General features: G+C 46.4%; 1 long non-coding RNA gene across 1 annotated transcript in view; it reads left to right on the top strand.

Moving 5' to 3' along the window:
- The first annotated feature begins 591 nt into the window (after positions 1–591).
- LOC138105927 (uncharacterized) overlaps positions 592–16,647 on the top strand; it is a 31,837-nt gene continuing 15,781 nt past the window's right edge. Inside the window, exon 1 of the long non-coding RNA XR_011148801.1 lies at positions 592–745. This is a non-coding gene — a long non-coding RNA (uncharacterized lncRNA). The remainder of the gene's footprint in view (positions 746–16,647) is intronic.

The raw sequence follows: 16,647 nt of genomic DNA on the forward strand, positions 1-16,647 counted from the left end.
CGTCTTGGAGTTTGAGCTGAAAATTTATCCTAGAGGTGTGAACCCATTCCCATCCTGAGCTTTCCTAAGAAGACCTTGTCATGTTTGCTAAGCTCTGCACAGAGACAACCTCATACTGTCCCAGGAGTTAGTTATTATTACACTGTGGTCATATTTATACATTTTTGTAAAAGGATTTTCTTCATATCTAAAGCTTGCTTTATGCATCTTTGTCCCTCAAATGATTGCACTGTAAGGAGTCTGTTGTCATCCATTATTCCCCTTTTAAGGATCCATGACCTAGCTGGACACAAGGGCCATCTGCAGGTGCCCAGGATGGTACTGTGCCTCCTGTGAGCTGTGTGACAGAAGGTGATGCTACTGCTCTGGTGTGGCAGCAGTGAGAATGGTGGGTGGGCCGGCGTGCCGGGGGCAGGGGGTATATCGTTCCTACACGCACGGGCGCTGGGGCAGGATCGCTCTGCCGGCTCCCCTTAGGGTGGGTGGCTCGGCATCAGCCCTGATTACTGACTCCTGGGGGCACGTTGGGTCCTCCCTTAATTAGCCATGGCCTGTGGTCATTGACAGGCTCTCGGCCATTTTAATGAAACGATGTGTTCTAACAGTGACCTTGATCTAACCGGGAGGTGCCAATCACATCGAGAATGACTGTCATAACAATCATCGCCGGCACATCGGGGACCTCCGGACCAGCGCAAAGACAGGCAGCACTTATTCACAGCCTCCGCGGTTCATCCTGCAGCAGGTCAGAGGAAGTCCCTGAGCTCAGAGCAAGGGAATTCAGACTTTCCTTCCCACCATGTGCTTGGGTCCTGATCTGAGGAATTAGCTCTTCTCTGGGGTCTTAGTGAGCTTCACCCTGTAGTAACTGCACAAATGCCTCCTCTGTCGCGCCTCTGCTCACACTGTCCTCCAGCAGCCTCAGCTGCTGTGGCTGTGCCCAAGCTCCCCTGCAGGTTTGCCCCCACCGTAACACCCCGGGGCATCGCGCCGGGATGCCCCCAGCTCTGGGGGTCCTGCGAAGAGTTCCCGCTCCCTCTCCCCAAAACCCCTTCTTTGTTCTGCTCCTTCATTCCCTATTCATGTGATCACCTCGGTGCAATGCTGTCTCTCTCCTTCCCTGACTCTGCAGGAATCAGCGGTAGCTTCCCTCTCCATCTGCTGCTGCAGAAGGCTCCTGGGCTGCGCTCTGCCCTTCCCCCAGTATTTGTAGGTCTCTCTCTCCCTCCTCGCCCTCTCTCCCCCCCCTCACCCCCTACAAAAGTCCTCAAGAGTCAGCTGTCACTTGTTTTTATTTTCTCCTGGCTCCTGTAGCACAGTCACATCTGACTTGCCTGCGCTATTCCTCCGTGGCTGGGGGAAAACGTGGCCAACTTTTGCCTGGTGTCAGTTTAGCAGCCTGGGCCGCCTCCTCCTTCTCCTCCCTCGGGGTCGGAGGAGCCGTTGCCGCACTGTCTCCTCTCCTTTCTCATCATGGCTGGGCTGCAGCTGGCGTGACTGGTTTGAGAAAATCTGGGGCCCCCCGCAAAGCTGCTCAATTGAGTTTGCCTCCCCCTCCCTCCCCCTGCAAGGCTTGGGAGGGTCTGCGTGACTTTTCCCCCCTTCCCCCTCCCTTCGGCAGTCAGGAAGGCCAGTCCAAGCCAGAGGTGGAGGCAGGAAAGCTGGCGGTGGTGGTGGAGGGGAATTCATGGCAATTGTGGGGAGCAAGGGTATTCTGAGATCCCCTCACTGCTGCCTTTGGGGGCTCAGCCAGAACAAAGCACCAGTGGCTCCTCCAGCATGCCAAGGGTGAGTGGACATCGCTGGTGCTGGGCTCCACGCCCCAGCCATCCCATGGCCCTGTCCCCACACTGCCCAGCCAGGGACCGCTGGGGTCCCCCAGTCCTTAATGAATTGACCCTTTCCTGCTTTCCTGCTTATCCTTTTACGATTGCCCTGGGGCATGGTTCATTTTACTCCCTCCTTTAATGAGTCAAAGGGGTCCAGTTGGAACCTTTCCAAGTCTAAGCTTCCTGCATTTCTTTACCCTTTCTACAAGCTTAATGAATATGCCACCAAAAAGCTCATTAGATGTAACGTCAGTTCTATTTCTGGTGCTCCCTCTTGGAGAAACTGTGTCTTGTGCTGGCAGGGAGATGAACCCAATGAGAGCCACAAATAAACACCAAACTTCTCCTGTCCCTTCGATTCTGTCCTTCCCATTTTCACACTTAAACAGGAACAAGGGAAGATCCGTGGGCCCTCCTAACTTCTCCTCTCACTGTTCATTTATCCAAGACTGTCTTCCCTCTTGGCCCCTTGATCTAAAACCAGTAGTCTGGACTTCTTGCTCCTTGTCACTCTCCTGGCTGCTGCTGTAGCTTTGGTTTGTGGCAGGGAGGTGAGGAGCTGTGTGGAAGAAGTGGAGCCTTTAAAGAATGATGCAAACCACAGTGCTTCTGGGAAGCAATCAGCCCTCTTTATTGCAGGTGAATCAGGGCTCCATGACTGGTGAATCACTGGAGTATTTGACATGTCAGAGCAGTGGAAAATGATTCACTGAAGGTTTGATCTCTGGAGAATAGGTTTGGTTGGTGTTTTTTTTTGTTGTTGTTGGGGTTTTTTTGGTTGTTTTTTTTTTCTCTCTACCAAGGAAATTTGGGATTGCTTCAGGGTTTGTTTGGGTCTTGGGTCCCCTCCTCCCTTCCAGGGAAACAGGCATTCACACAGACAAGCAGACAGACATAAAGGAGGGCAGGGAGAAGAGAAATATAAAGATGCAGTTAGATGGTTGGGAGTAGTTCCCTCTTGCTGCCGTCCTTCACTGACGCTTGTCATATATATGTGAGTCTGCCTGTCGGTAGTCACCATGAAGGCAGAAGTAGCAGAAGGAAGAGGACTTGGTTACCTTGCAATACACAGTATCTCCACTAGAAAGTTGTAGAATGCATTCTACTTACATTCTGAAAGCCCCTTGAACCTTTCCAAAAGGTGTAGAAGAAAAATTCTTCTGCTTTTCTATTTCACTTTCTACAGATGTATTTTTCAATGCAATGTTATTTTGTCAGCTGTGTTACTATCATCTGGTGAGGAGGTCTATTTTGGGAGTGAGGATTCTCAGCCCTCGGACTTGCAAAATAGAATATGGCTTTTGATGCAGCAGGAGCACTAACACTCTCATACAAAAATCCTATTTATGTTGGAATGTGAACAAGGTATTACAGTGATTTAAAGGGTACAAAATCAGAAGTATGCCAAGATTAGTGGCCTCCTATTGGTCTTAATCTTGTTCCTTTACCATTTTCAAAGATATATTAATAGCTTCAATTTTTAATTTGAATTTTTCTTCCCTGTAAGGTATCATTAAGTTGAAAGGTGCAAATGAATGACACTGGTAAATTGGTCTGCTGAATGTCTTTGCCTAGTATCAGAAGGTCAGCTGTTTCCACATTGCTTCCCCATGTGGATATCAGTTAGATTCACAGTAGACTGGGTCCTGTACCTCCAGGGTTGTGGAGAAGGCAACAGTGGCTCTAAGTCAGTTTAAACTTTCTTGGCTTTCTCTTCCTGTTTCAGAGCTGGAACAGCTCCCCTTCACTTACTTTTCTCTCCTTTCTTTAGTGCATGTCTCAGGAGACAGCAATGCACATTCCAGGTACAGCTCCTTGGTGGGAGTGCAGGTCACAGGGTGGGTCCCTGGTTTGCAGAATGAGGCTGCCCATCGTGAGCATGTGCAGGCAGAAGTGTTGGCTAATAGTCATTCACAAAGTACCTGCTCTAAAAATGGTGCTACCTAGACACTAATAACTGTTTATTTTTGTGTTATTATTATTTTATTCTAATTAATTCTGTGAAAAGCGTCTTGCACAATTGAAATTATTAATAATATAGAAGTTGGGAATCTCTAGAGCTAAGGGACAAAGGGAAGCAGCAATTAGTGGAGCTATCTTTAGCTCTTTGGCCCTTTGCAAGGACAACAGAGAGCTATTTAATATGGGGGTTGGGAAAGTTCTGTTTAAAAAAAATCTAGGAGAATACTTGTGCACTGAGTTGTTTAGTTCTTCCTAACATCTATTAATTTCTGAGATAGCACTATGGTTCTTAGTATTTTAATATGAAACTGTCTTATATCCCTTAACCTTGTCTCCTCTGAGGCAGATAGGTATTCTACCAGAAAACCCCACAAGAGATTAGCACTACTGATATACTCACCCCATAGCTACCACCTCCATGGTTGTCTAGGAGCATGCTGTGTCTGGCAGCTGGTAAGAAAATAAATAAATAAACCCCAGGAATCAAATTCCTGAGGAATCTGGTCATTTCAAGGTTCCTCTATACATTCACGGATTTTAAAGGCCAGAAGGGACAATTATATTCTGACCTCTGGTGCAACATAATCCATTGAATTTCTCCTAGTGTCACCAGCACTCAGCCATATGAAATGAGTTTGTGCTCTTTAAAATCCTCTCCTCAGCTCTAGTATCATCTCTCAAAGAATCCCTTCTTACCCGTTATACTCTCCTGTTCAGTACTGTGTGTGTGGATGAGGGTGTTTTCAGATCTTCCAACAGTAGCAGCCCCAGAGCAGGATTATTCTGTGTTAAAGCAGCACAGTGCAATCCCTTTAACCCATGCTCACTGCTTCACCTCTGAGCCTTCACATAGCATTTCAGCCTGGCTCCCAGAGGTGGGGCAGCCTTCACAGATGTGTGTCACAGATAGCTCTTCTCTGGGTTCTCTCCATGGAAAGATTTTAGGGCAATGTTTTTTCCTCAGCAGGGAGGATGGGTGGTGTCTTTTCCAAGTGGCTGGAGAGTAGTAGCACTGCAGCTGAAGGCTGGCTGTCTGGAGCCACTCTCAATACAGCCTATGTTTTTTCCCTTTATTTGTTTCTGGGACAGCTGAGATCGAGGGCTGGCCTGCCTCTCACAGGGATAGTGGCAGCCAGTGCTAGCCCTGGTCACACATCTGTGTGGGATGGGGAGCACATTGGTTTTGGGGGACCGTGAAGCCTCCTTTGCACCTGAAGAGGACAGAGCTGAAACCCTGCAACAAAGAAAGATCAGTTTCTTAGCAGATGAAAAGGCTGGGAAGGGAATCTGTGCCGAAATCCCTGGCCTGAGTAGAGCAGGGGCAGAGCACCCCTGGCCTTTAGTCAGAGCAGCACTCCCAGCACACCTGGGCAGAAGAGATGACTGATTCCTGTAATGGACCTGAGTAACTTGTGTGTCAGAGGATTATTGCCTCCCCAGCAGGGTGGTCAAAGCCTGGCAGCTGTCTGCAGCCTGGCAGAAGCTTTGCTTGCCTTCTGTTAGCAAAAGGAGGGCTGGAACCCCAACACATTTCTGAGGTGAGCAACTGGCAGCAGCTGCTCACTGCCCCTGTGCTTGCCATGGCAGCAGCGTTGCATTTAGCTTGGTGCAGATGAGGGCTGGGTCTGGCTCCCTGTTTACTGATGTTAAACCAGTACTCTCACTTTCAGTTTTCTTATGATGAATCTCGCTTCATATATTTATCTGGAAAGTCCGAACTGATATTATCTCTGTATCCTCAAATGCTGGTGATGAAACACCGTTCTGCACAGTGAATCAGCAAGAATGACTTTTTTTGCTGTTCTTTACATCTGCCCTAAATTGTGTGCGTTTTTTTGAAAGCTGTGTAGTTAGGCATTCACCAAGAGATTTATTCCTCTACCACTCTGAGTGTGCCAGAGCTCCTGTTGCTTTACCTGACATCTTCAAACATGCATTGCCTCTGAGTTGGAGCTGAACAATCACACAGGGCTGCTCTTCCTTATTTTGGTCAGTTTATTTACTTAGCTTTTCGTCCAGGGCAGATGTCGAGCTATTCTAGCTGGGCAGCAAAGCTTGAAAGCTCAGGCTGAGAAGCAAATAAAAGAACCCCAACTGTATTATTTTTTAAAAATCTCATGATCTGTTAAGCATGTCTCCCTGTCTGCCAAGGGCCTGACTGGTGCTTCTGGACTGATTGGTTGGCAGTACTGCCATTTCCAACAGTTTCCAGCCTTCCCACAGGAGCAGTGATGTGGTTTATATATTTCAGTCTTGCTCTTCACTCTGCTGCTGTCTTTAAAATGGCTGAAAGTCATGAGTGTAGGGAGTAGGTGTTTCTAAAAAATCCCTTTGTGTGGTGCTCTCTTTTCCCCAGCCACGATTCACTTACCATTACAAACAATGCGATAACTTAATTCCAATGGGCTGCTTTAATGTGCAATAAAATATAAATTTAGGCAGCATATAAAATAAGCTTTTCCTGCCATATGACAGAAACCACAACTGTCTGGCATGGACACACAAGCCAGAACCTGAAAGGAAACAAAGCACAAAGCCAGACATGATCTTTGATCATATGTTGTTTAAAATTAACAGCACAGATCATAACCACACTTAAATAACACATCTGTCTAGGGGCTAGATAGTAACACACAATATGCTTTTTTAATTCATTATGCATTTGAATCTCTCCCAAGTAACAGGTGGTTTTCTGACAACGAAGCCTGCCAAAAAAGGCTTGAGAAAGGTCTGGCTGATGGTTATCCTGGGAGGTGAGGTAGCCTGGGTTCCTGGATAGCAGCAAGCCTTGGCTCTCTTAACTCTTTTCCTGCTGGTTCTCCATCAGTTTCTGCCATAATTAATGCCCTACCTGGCATACAGTACCTGTATTCAGGCCTTCAGAGGGGAAGTTGCATCCTGAGGCAGGGCAGCAGAGGTTTGTGATCTGTGCTCTGGGGCTGAGGACCTGTTCCACATGGGCAGTGCTGGGGGTACCAGCCTGGCTGCTGAGCAGGTTCAAAGGGTGGACCTGGTCTGACCAAACACATGTTTTCTTTTGGGGATGGGTCCAAGCTAACAACCTTAGAGACCCTTTATGGCACCTTTTAAGGGCAATTCATCCTGAGCTGCAACCATTTCTGAGATGGCTGTGCCTACAGGATGCCTGCTTGTCTCCCAAACTATGAGGGGCAAGGACAAACTTGGATGGTAACATTTACACTGCAGGCAGAGGTCAGAGATGTGAATCCTACCTGAGCTGCTCACACACAGGTCTGGGAGAGCTCAAGCCACTCAGACTGCCTTGACATGGCCATGTGTTGCCTTTTAAACCAGCGCACATCTGAAAGGTGTGAGTGGCATGCAGACAAGGGGGGTCTTTCATGGCAGGCATGCCCTAGGCCCCTGCCATCTGCTTTTCACAGACCCCTCTGAAGCAGAGGGAAGTTGTGACTCTGCCAGGCTTGGTGTTCCACTGAACCGTGACCAGCACCCAGTCCAAGAGAGGGACATGTAAAACCTGATGCACCTTGGTTTTTCCTACAAAAGAGTCTGCACAGATGATCCAGCTACAGCATGAGGCGAAGAAATGATTAACTGTATCTCATTATGCGTGACAGCAACTGCTAGAGCTCATAAAATTAGGCACATCTTTTAAAAATCTAGCTGCAGTGCCTGGAGTCCAGCACATGTCCTGCTGCACAGTTCCTTGGGGCTCTGATGCAGGTTTGCTGGTGCAGAGCCTGCTGGCTCTCTAGGCTGGAAGGGATGGGAATATGATGTGGCCCCACTTTTTCCCTTGCTTTTTTGAATTCCTTTTGGGTGGACTTCAGGAGATCTGTCTGTCCCTCTGGCATTTTGTGAGCTCAGAGTAGAGGGAAGAGTCCTGACCTCAGCCCTTGCAAAGTGAGATGAGCTCAGCTCCAACAGTAATGGATTTGTGTCCCTTCATATACTCCAGTTTTAACAGTCATTTGTTTTGACCTGTTCCTTGTGTAAGCAGCTGCTCTGGGAGGTAGGGGAAGGAGAGACATAACTTCCTCCAGGGCTTGCTCATAGTAGTTCCCATTTTTGGCAAAATAAACTCAGCAGAGGGTGATGGAAAGCCTTTCCCTCTTGCTGGGAGCTCCTTGATCCTCAGACCCCCAGGGCAGAGGGGAAACAGCTTCCTTTGGGTGCTCGGTACAGGCATGCCTTACTTACCAGGAGTGCTTGGTTAGACCTCCTCCAGACTGGACAGACCAGGGGACCTGAGGTTTGTAACCTGGGAATGGAACAGGAGATGTTCATCCTAGCTGCCTTCTTGCATCTAATGACATGTTAGTCCTCAGGGTCCTTCTGGGTCACTTGTCACATGCAGTTTGGGTCAAGGTCTGCCCAGAACAGATTTCCAGATCGGTGACTGCCACTGCTGAGAGGAAGTTTGTTAAAACAAACTTCTCAAACACAATTTTTGTGGTTAAGTAGAGTCCATGGAGACACAGGTAGTTACTGGGAACTGTGGTATGATTTGATCCCAGCTGCCCTGTCAGTCACAAGGAGGCTCTGAGAACTCCTGGCAGTGAGCAGGGTGCAGATGAGCTCTGAGCTTAGGGAGCTGACAAGCCTGTGTCCAGCTCTCTTTTTTTTTGTGAATTTCTCCTTCTCCTCATGCATTCATCACACGTGTCTGCTTTGCCCAGCGCCCAGATAGGAATCAGCACTAGGAACACTTAACACAGAAGAGCTAGTAGGGTTCCTTGGCTAGTAAAGGGCTGTAAATGGCAATGATTCCAGACTCTGAAGACAAGGTGTTTGGTTTGGGGGCTTTGGCTTAAGCTTTTTGCCTGCGGGGTGAGCAGAGGCCTGCAGATCCTCTGATACCTACACTTGTAGGTAGAAGAGGGTTGCAGCCATCGACACTGCCTAACCACAAAAGTAATTTTTCATGCTGCTTGCAAATTAGGGGACTTTCTAGGAACAGCACCTGTGCAAAGTGCACTCACACAAAATGGCAGTTCTTGCACACCAAACCATTGGGGATTGCCTGGGCAGCTCCCCACCCTGCTGCCGTGAAGCACCCCTGCCCCTCCTCTCCCCTGCACCCTCTGGGCAAGGGAAGGAGGGATTTCCCCCAGGTCTAACGCCTGCAGCCGCAGGAGGAAGTCGTTCCGAAGAGATGCACTGCCTCACCAGGGCGTGAAAAGGCACATGCGTTTAGAAACCCTGGTGTGGGAAGATGAGAGCCATCTGAATGGTGAACCTGGCTGCAGGGGTGCCGGAAGGACAGGGTCCCCTGTCAGGCTGGTTGGAAGCCAAGCGTTGCCATGCGTGTTTGTGAAGGGTGTGTGGCACACGCGTGGCAGGCGCTGGCAGCTTTCGCTGAGGCGCGAAGGCCCCACAGGCCAGGGACTCCCCGGGGCCGCTGCTGGCCACCAGCTCGGCATCGGCAGAGCGCAGCTGTCAGCCCTCATCCAGGGGGACTGTGCTGCGTGTTTACATGAGGAATCATATGGTAACCTCTTCTAGCTGGTGGGCAACTCGCAGGGTTACCTCATCTGCAGTGGAATTACCTCATCGGTGTGAAATGCAGCGTGGTGGAGGCAGGAGGCAGGCTGCTCTGGGGCATGGCTCCCTCAGCAGCAGGCTGCAGAGGAGTGACCGCTCAGGGAAGAAACTCGAAATCTGTTAGTTTCACAATTATGTCAATTAACAAAAATTCCTCAAATCAGCTGGGATTACTTTGCAGCATGAGTGGGTAGCCATGCATGCATCCTTTGAATCCTAAGAAGTCAGCTGTGCTGACCCGCAGTCTGCTCTTGGTGATGCTTGGCTGCAGTGTAAAGTCCTGACAGCAGCACAGGGAGCAGCAACCAGGATGTTATTCTTCACCATAGGTTAAGACTAGGACAGTGGAGCCTTTGGCATCCTCTGGCTTAAGCATGTTTCTTGACCCAGATTGTCCTGCTTCGCCTCCTTAAAAGCAAACCAACCAAGTATACATGTATAAATAAAAAATTGCATGTGATGCCCAGGAATATATAATAAATTGTTGGTACCATAGGCAGAGGTGTTTTTTAGCCAGTCAAGCTATTCACAATGTAAAGGACATACTGACCTAGAATGATCTCTTCCTTCCAATCAGCATTTACACTGTAACAGGAGGAGAGCCAGTCAGTATTTGTGCATTGGTAAGGTTAACCCTTCAGGCTACCCGTGCAGATATTTACTCTAGGATTTTGTGTACAATTCCAACCCTGGCAGGCCATTTTTATTGCTAATAAACCCTTTTCTTAATCGAGGAAGCTGTGAGCTGGAGGCCACCACTTCTGTGAACAAACATATTTTAAATTCCTTAGAGCATGTGTGTAGGCACATATATATTTGTGTGTCTGTGTGTATTTTTCTTTTCTCCCAGGCTATTTATCATGTCCAGTTGGACACATTGTGTGAGCACAGCTGCTCTTATCTGGCACGGGATAGGATATTAAAGGGAAGATTAAGATTACCATTTTGCTTTATTTCATTTCTCAGAGCTTGATCTGCATAGTCAGTGCTTGTGTGTGTGTATGAGTGCAAAATAATAGTTGTGAACAGTGTTTGCACGCGGTGTCTTCAGGCTAGGTGAGGCACATCTGGAGTTTACAGCATCCTGGAGACAGCTGATCGAATCCTAGGAGTGTGGGTTGGGCTGGGAATGGGGGGCTGGTATCCATGGTGAGGCTCCCTATCTCACAGGACCAGGTGTGTGCATGTGAAGTAAGTTCTTGGAAAGGCCATTCTCAAGGGAGAAAGAAAGAAACCGGGAGAGAGGTAATTAGGAACTACCTTGCACAACTGAACCAGCTCATTAGGGATGAGTAAGGGAAGGACAGTGCTCGGAGCAGGTGATGTGTGCAGAGGTTTCACACAGCCTGCCACTGGCCATGCTCTATTTCTTTTTCCTTTTATTTTCCTTTTCCTTTTCCTTTCCTTTTCTTTTTCTTTTCCTCTTTCTGTTTTCTCCTCTTCCCTTTCTTTTATCTCCTTTCTCTATTTCTCTCTCTCTGTGTGTGCATAGGGGTGGAAAATGGAGCTTCTGAAATAATTCCAGATGGGTCTGTTTGACAGCATCAGTGCTAGTTGTTCTCTAAACTGAAACAAGATCCATATTTGGATCAATATAGATTCGTGTGTGGGGAAGTGTTCCCTTTTATTTCTTTGTCAACTCAATGTGGCAGAGCTGCTAAAAAACACATGCTCTGAAAACTACTAGTTATTAAAACAAGCCCTTCTGCCTGCTCTGTGTACACCTCATCCATTTTCATACATAGACCTAGAGCGTGGCTGATCTCACACTTACGCTGTTTGACCCCCCGCACATCAAAGAACGTGGCTGTTGCACTTGTGGAAGTTTGGAGCCTCCCGAATCCCACCCCAGCTTCCCAGCATCCCTCAGAGCAACAGAAGCATGGTGCTGCCTTAAGCTCCCAGCAAAAATTGGGTGAATATGGCTCGTAATCCAAGCTTAAGTGGATTTATGGGGTGAAGAGGCAATCCTCCTTCTGTTCTGTGTTTCACAGTGCTGTTTGGAAAGAAAACTGATGCATGATTGTATTAAACCTCTGCTCCAAGCCTTAAATCATGCTGGAAAACAATGTGTCCTTGTGGGGTGCTCAGCATTGGTCCTTGTGACGCACTAGGCACCATATAATATCAAAATCTGATACAGGATCAGACTGGGAAAGACTTCCCCTAACTAAGCTTACTATTTAAGTAACATTCACTGGTGGCTGTCTCTTCAGCTTTTCCACTGACTTCTGGGCAAGCAGAGTTACAGCTCCATGTGCCAGGGTGGGCTTGAACCTTCTTTTTTCAGGAAGAATTTTGAACTCGAGGAATTAGGAGAGGAAGCTGCAATTCTCTCATGCAGGTGAAATTAGAGAAAGATATGACTCATTGGTGGGGCAAATTGAGCCTGCCAGCTGGGCTTCATTCAGCTGAAAAATATGCCCCTGTGGCTGCAGAGAAGCCAACCAGAACTAACCAGAGGGGTGCAAATCTTCGAGTCAAACTGCAAATTGGGAACAACAAAGCAAATCATTCAGGTAGAAGGCATGCAAAATGCAATTGGTTCTCTTGCGCTTTACCTTGAATGGATTGAATCTGGCACTCAGTGTGCAAACCCACAAGCGCTTGAACGGTAGTAAGCTGGCATAAGGCTGGCTATAATTAGAAGTGATATCTGCTCAGAATTAAAGTGCCAAATGTGCCTTCAGGTGTATTCGTTCTCCATCTTGCTTTTTAGTCCAGGCCTGACACATTTGGGATTCTTGCCACAGGAACCATACCAAATGACTCACTCACAGTGGTAGCCATGTGCTGAAGACTGCATCCTACAGAATCAGTGGGCTTGGAGTTCCAACATGAAAGGCAAAACCTCAGGAGACTGACATATGGTCACTTGGTTCAAATAAGCTCCTTCAAACTTGAAATTTGTCTAAATTTTTATCTTCTTTCTGCTATTTCTACAGTTGTGGCTTTTCTTGACCATTTCCTACCTTATTTCATTCTTCTCTGCCCTGTCATTCTTCTATTTTCTTTTAGCCTCTGTGTGCTTGGACAGTCCCCATTCTCAAATTCCTCCTTTTAACAGCAGGCACCACGAGCTCTCTGTTTATCCTTGACTCCCCAACAGCATGAGAGGTTTTATAGCCCCTCTGGAGGCTCAGCTGTAAAGACTGGAATGCTCTCTGCTAATTTCCTACTCATTCTCTCTTAGTTGCTGGTGTAATAGGGGACAGATCTGCAAAAGCACTTGGAGGCCTGAGAGATGAGCTCTTCTGCCTGTCTTCTAGATATTCTGGTGCAGTCCACGGCCCACCAATACAGCTGGGCAGCCATCAACAGGATGAGAAGGGCAGGTATTTGGGCTCACCTGATGGAGCAAGTGTAGAAGGGAGAATATTCTCTCCTGCCTCAAGGAGAAGCTTATTTTTCATTATGCAGAAAAACCCAAGGATGTCAGGCTGGTACTGGTTGTATCTTGATATCATACAAAGTGGTCGGTGTTGCAGACACTCAGACCAGGATCTTAAAAAAAATGTTCCTGGATCCAATACTATCAACGAAGTCCATCCAAGCTAACATTTGCTCTGCACTCCAAGTTGGCCAACCTGATTTTAAAGTGTTAGGCAAATGAAAATGTGGTTTCTTATATATTGTAAGTCCAGGCATCTTTTAACACCTGTTGGTATATTAGAAACCATTTTTTGGGTTTTGTAGCATCTTGTGTTGTTGTTGTGTTTGGCACGTCAGGAACAGAAAAGAAGACCTGCTCTTCACACAATTCCCTTCAGATCAGATTGATAATATGTATTGAATGATGTTGCTTAAGTCAATGCAAATTGATTGAGGGCCTCAGAGCATCTGGAAGATAACAGAAGAGCGACCAATATCCTGAAGGAATATTCATGGCCATTTTTACAGTGCTACACAACTTCTGCCCAAAGGGAAAAACTTGCAGGTCATTTTGAGAGGATGACATGCCTTGGATTGAAATTGAGAGCATGTGTAAGATAGGTAAAGATGCTCCCTGAGCACAGTTATCCCTCTTATTTCTTACAACTCCTCTAACTGCTAATAAATTATGTTAACCATCAAATTATGGTCAGTAGGGAGTCTTAAAGAAAAGATTTGGTTGTCTTAATGAGGAAAGGGGGAGGGGAGAAAAGAAGCGAGAGATTTTAACAGAGAAAATAAACACGATCAGGACACGGGGGTGTTTATTTTGCATCCGGATTGTACGCAAAAACAGGGAACCTGAAGAGCCAAGCTGCTGCTGCTAAATTTCTGTCCATCTCCCCCATCCTGCTCAGAGTCAGAGGCAGCTCTCATAGCTGTCTTTGTGATAAAGCTTACAAGCAAATTGGACAGGGTGTCAGGCTGGCTATGAAATATGACAAATTAACAGCCGAGGCTGCTACTGCCCTGGTTACAGACACTTCATTTAGAAGTTATCATGTTACTGGATGTTTTCTGTAATTTGTGATGATACTGATTGTGATAAATTGCAAGATTCAGGTAAAAATTTCAGCCCATTCCTGAAGCTGAATATTAAGGGAAGAAACGGTTGTCAATACTGTGCCGCTTAACTTCAAGCCCCCCAAATGAGAAAAGATCTCACAATAACAATAAAATTCTCAGTCACTGAGCAATGTAATTATATTAAGCTAATTACATTACAATTAGCAAATCTTTAATTTATTTTTAATGCACTGATTAAACTTTATGTGGTAATCATAAAGCTTTCTGAATGGCAATCCTTTTGTGGAAGCATTGACACCAGCCAGGGGTCACTGCTTGATGTTAGAGTATTTCCTGAAGTAATAAATAACTGCATTTTTATCTAGCTTGGAAAAGTTTCCATACAAGTATTTCAGGCACATAATTTATTCCCGTCCTTCCCTTTACCTTGATGGCTGATAATGGAAAAATGAATGCTCCACATTCCAGTCCACTTTGTTGGTGCCGTGCATTTTCATTGGATTGTTTGTTTGTTTTTTAAAGCTGGCGGCTGTCTCAAAGGACCCAAAGAAGTCTTTATCAGGTGGTTCTCAAGTGGTTTATCAGAGATTCCTCCTCATTTCAGTAAGACTCCCTGTGAGAAAAGGCTGGGGAGTGTGCCTCCTTGTAAAGTCTTCGTCCCAGGTGTAGCACCATTATTCACCAGACAAAGAAGGGAAATTAGGCATGATAAACCTAACTGGAATGAAATTAGGGACCCGTGTGTTAAGCTCCCTGAAAGTCATGTTCGGATCCTGTCTGGTCTTACAGGCACTGGGACCATGCAAGTCCTTCAGACTTTGCCATTAAAGTTCCTAGGGCATCTAATGCCATTTTGGAGCATGCCTAACCAGTGCTTCTCCCTTGACCAGGCTGTGCAGCAGGGTACTTATCTGACATTTAAGTCGGATTAGAAACCATGAACAGTGTGTTCATCCACTTATCTTGTTGCAGGGCTCAGTCTCACAAGGACACTTTGTATCTGCCTGCTGTGCTCTGCCAGATCTGATCCTTCTTTGGCCATTAGGCCAAAGGTTTTTTCTTTCTTAAAATGTTTTGTCTATTTTATCTAACAAATATTTATATATATATTTCCTATGAAGCATGACTGCTTTGTAAAGAAGAGAAGGGAAGAGTGGTTTTTCCACCTTGAATGCCTTTCTGACAGAGGGTCTGAGAGCTCTCCACACACAGAAGCAAATCTTGTCAGGCAGAAGAGGGGACAAAGCACTTTGGGTGGGACTATTCAATTTTTGCAAAAGGTGTAGGATTTCAGTGATACAGGTTGTTTTTCTGAGCACCCTCTGTGACACTGCTCACTTCTGCAGGAAAGAGACATCCTTCTGGAAGAGGCATCCAAAATAAGAAAATACACAGAGTAAAATAACTTAGCTCTGGAGAGGAGAGGGATTTCAGCTGTACTCCTATCCCACATCCTCAGAGTTTTCCTAGAGGGAACCTATGATGGCTCCTTGTTCAGTCCAACACTTTGAAAGTGAAGGCATGGAGCTCTGTGGATCAGGGCCAAATGCTGCTATCTCAGAAATTCTATGCCCCAGCTGCATATTCTCCCTGTCTTCTGGAGTAGGTGAGGGTGAAGTGGGTACAGAAACCAGGTCGTTGCCAAGCCCTGCCTGTCCTGAACAGCGGATTCCTGGCCAAATGGGAACCAGGCACCATGCAGGGAGGGTACCATCTCATCCCTAAGGAGAAAACTGGGCTTTTTGCCCTGTGTCAGTATTACTGATGTAAAGCACCTACCCAGCTTCTGGGATGTGAGCTATTATCTCTGCAGGGCTCTCTGCTTCTCAGAGTAGATGTATCTGCTTCCCTGCCGTTAGCTCCAGGCTCTCTCGTATGGCAAGCACCAAGGCACATACAGAGACACGTGTTGTAGCTTGGTTTTTTTGGATCTGGTCCTTGATGCTTAGGGACCAGATGTAATTTGTTCATGCACCTTGAGCTCTGCAGGTGACTCAGGAGCGTGGGACTGGCCTCTACCTACGTTCAGCATCAGTGATAGACAGCCATTCCCTGCAGACAAATTGACGTGTCACTGCCACTAAATACACCAAAAGGAAATGGCTGAACTGGTGGAGCTGAAAACAGCGTACTTAAAACTGTGAAGATTTGGGGCTGATTTTCATGCTTAAGATTTTGCAAAATTGCTCTGTCAGCTCTGAATAATTATTAAAAAATAATAATTGAAAAATGTGTTATTTTATGTCTTACAAGTAAACAAGAGCAATGGCTCAGCACTGTGTATGGAGTAGCCTGCAGTCCTTGTTTTTGTTTGTGTGGGACCTTGAGCAACTCCTGTGTTTATTTTTTCCTGATAATCTCTCTAATAGCATGGAAAAAGAAGGCACAGGCTGTGCCTTTTTTTTTTTTTTTTTTTTTTTTTGCGAATTGAAATAATTCATGTTTCTCCTCTGTGGAATGGATTTCCCAGCCATAATACCGCACGTTGAGTGTATCTGGAAAGGATGCTGCCTTGTTCGATGAACTGAATTGTGCACACAGTTGGAGGCTCTGACAGTGCCAGCATCAGTGAATGCAAGTTGCATAAAAAAGAGGCAGCATCATTCATGACACTAATGAACAGTCCTTCCTCGTCCATCAGAGAAATCTTTCCCAGGGATAACGATTCTCCTAGCATTTTCTTAGCCATAAAAGAAGAGATTGTGTTGGGTCTTTGGTTCTGTAGGAAACTATCAGGAGGATTCTTAGGCTGGGAACAGAAATCAATGTTTCTGTGATACTGTATTGGCTAAATGCTTAGACCAGAGAAAAAAGATTTTGTTTTGACTGCACAGTGAACTTCTTGTTTTGCTTTGCTGCTACAAGATTGTGA

Source organism: Aphelocoma coerulescens, chromosome 2 (assembly GCF_041296385.1).
Source record: "Aphelocoma coerulescens isolate FSJ_1873_10779 chromosome 2, UR_Acoe_1.0, whole genome shotgun sequence".
Taxonomy (NCBI): domain Eukaryota; kingdom Metazoa; phylum Chordata; class Aves; order Passeriformes; family Corvidae; genus Aphelocoma; species Aphelocoma coerulescens.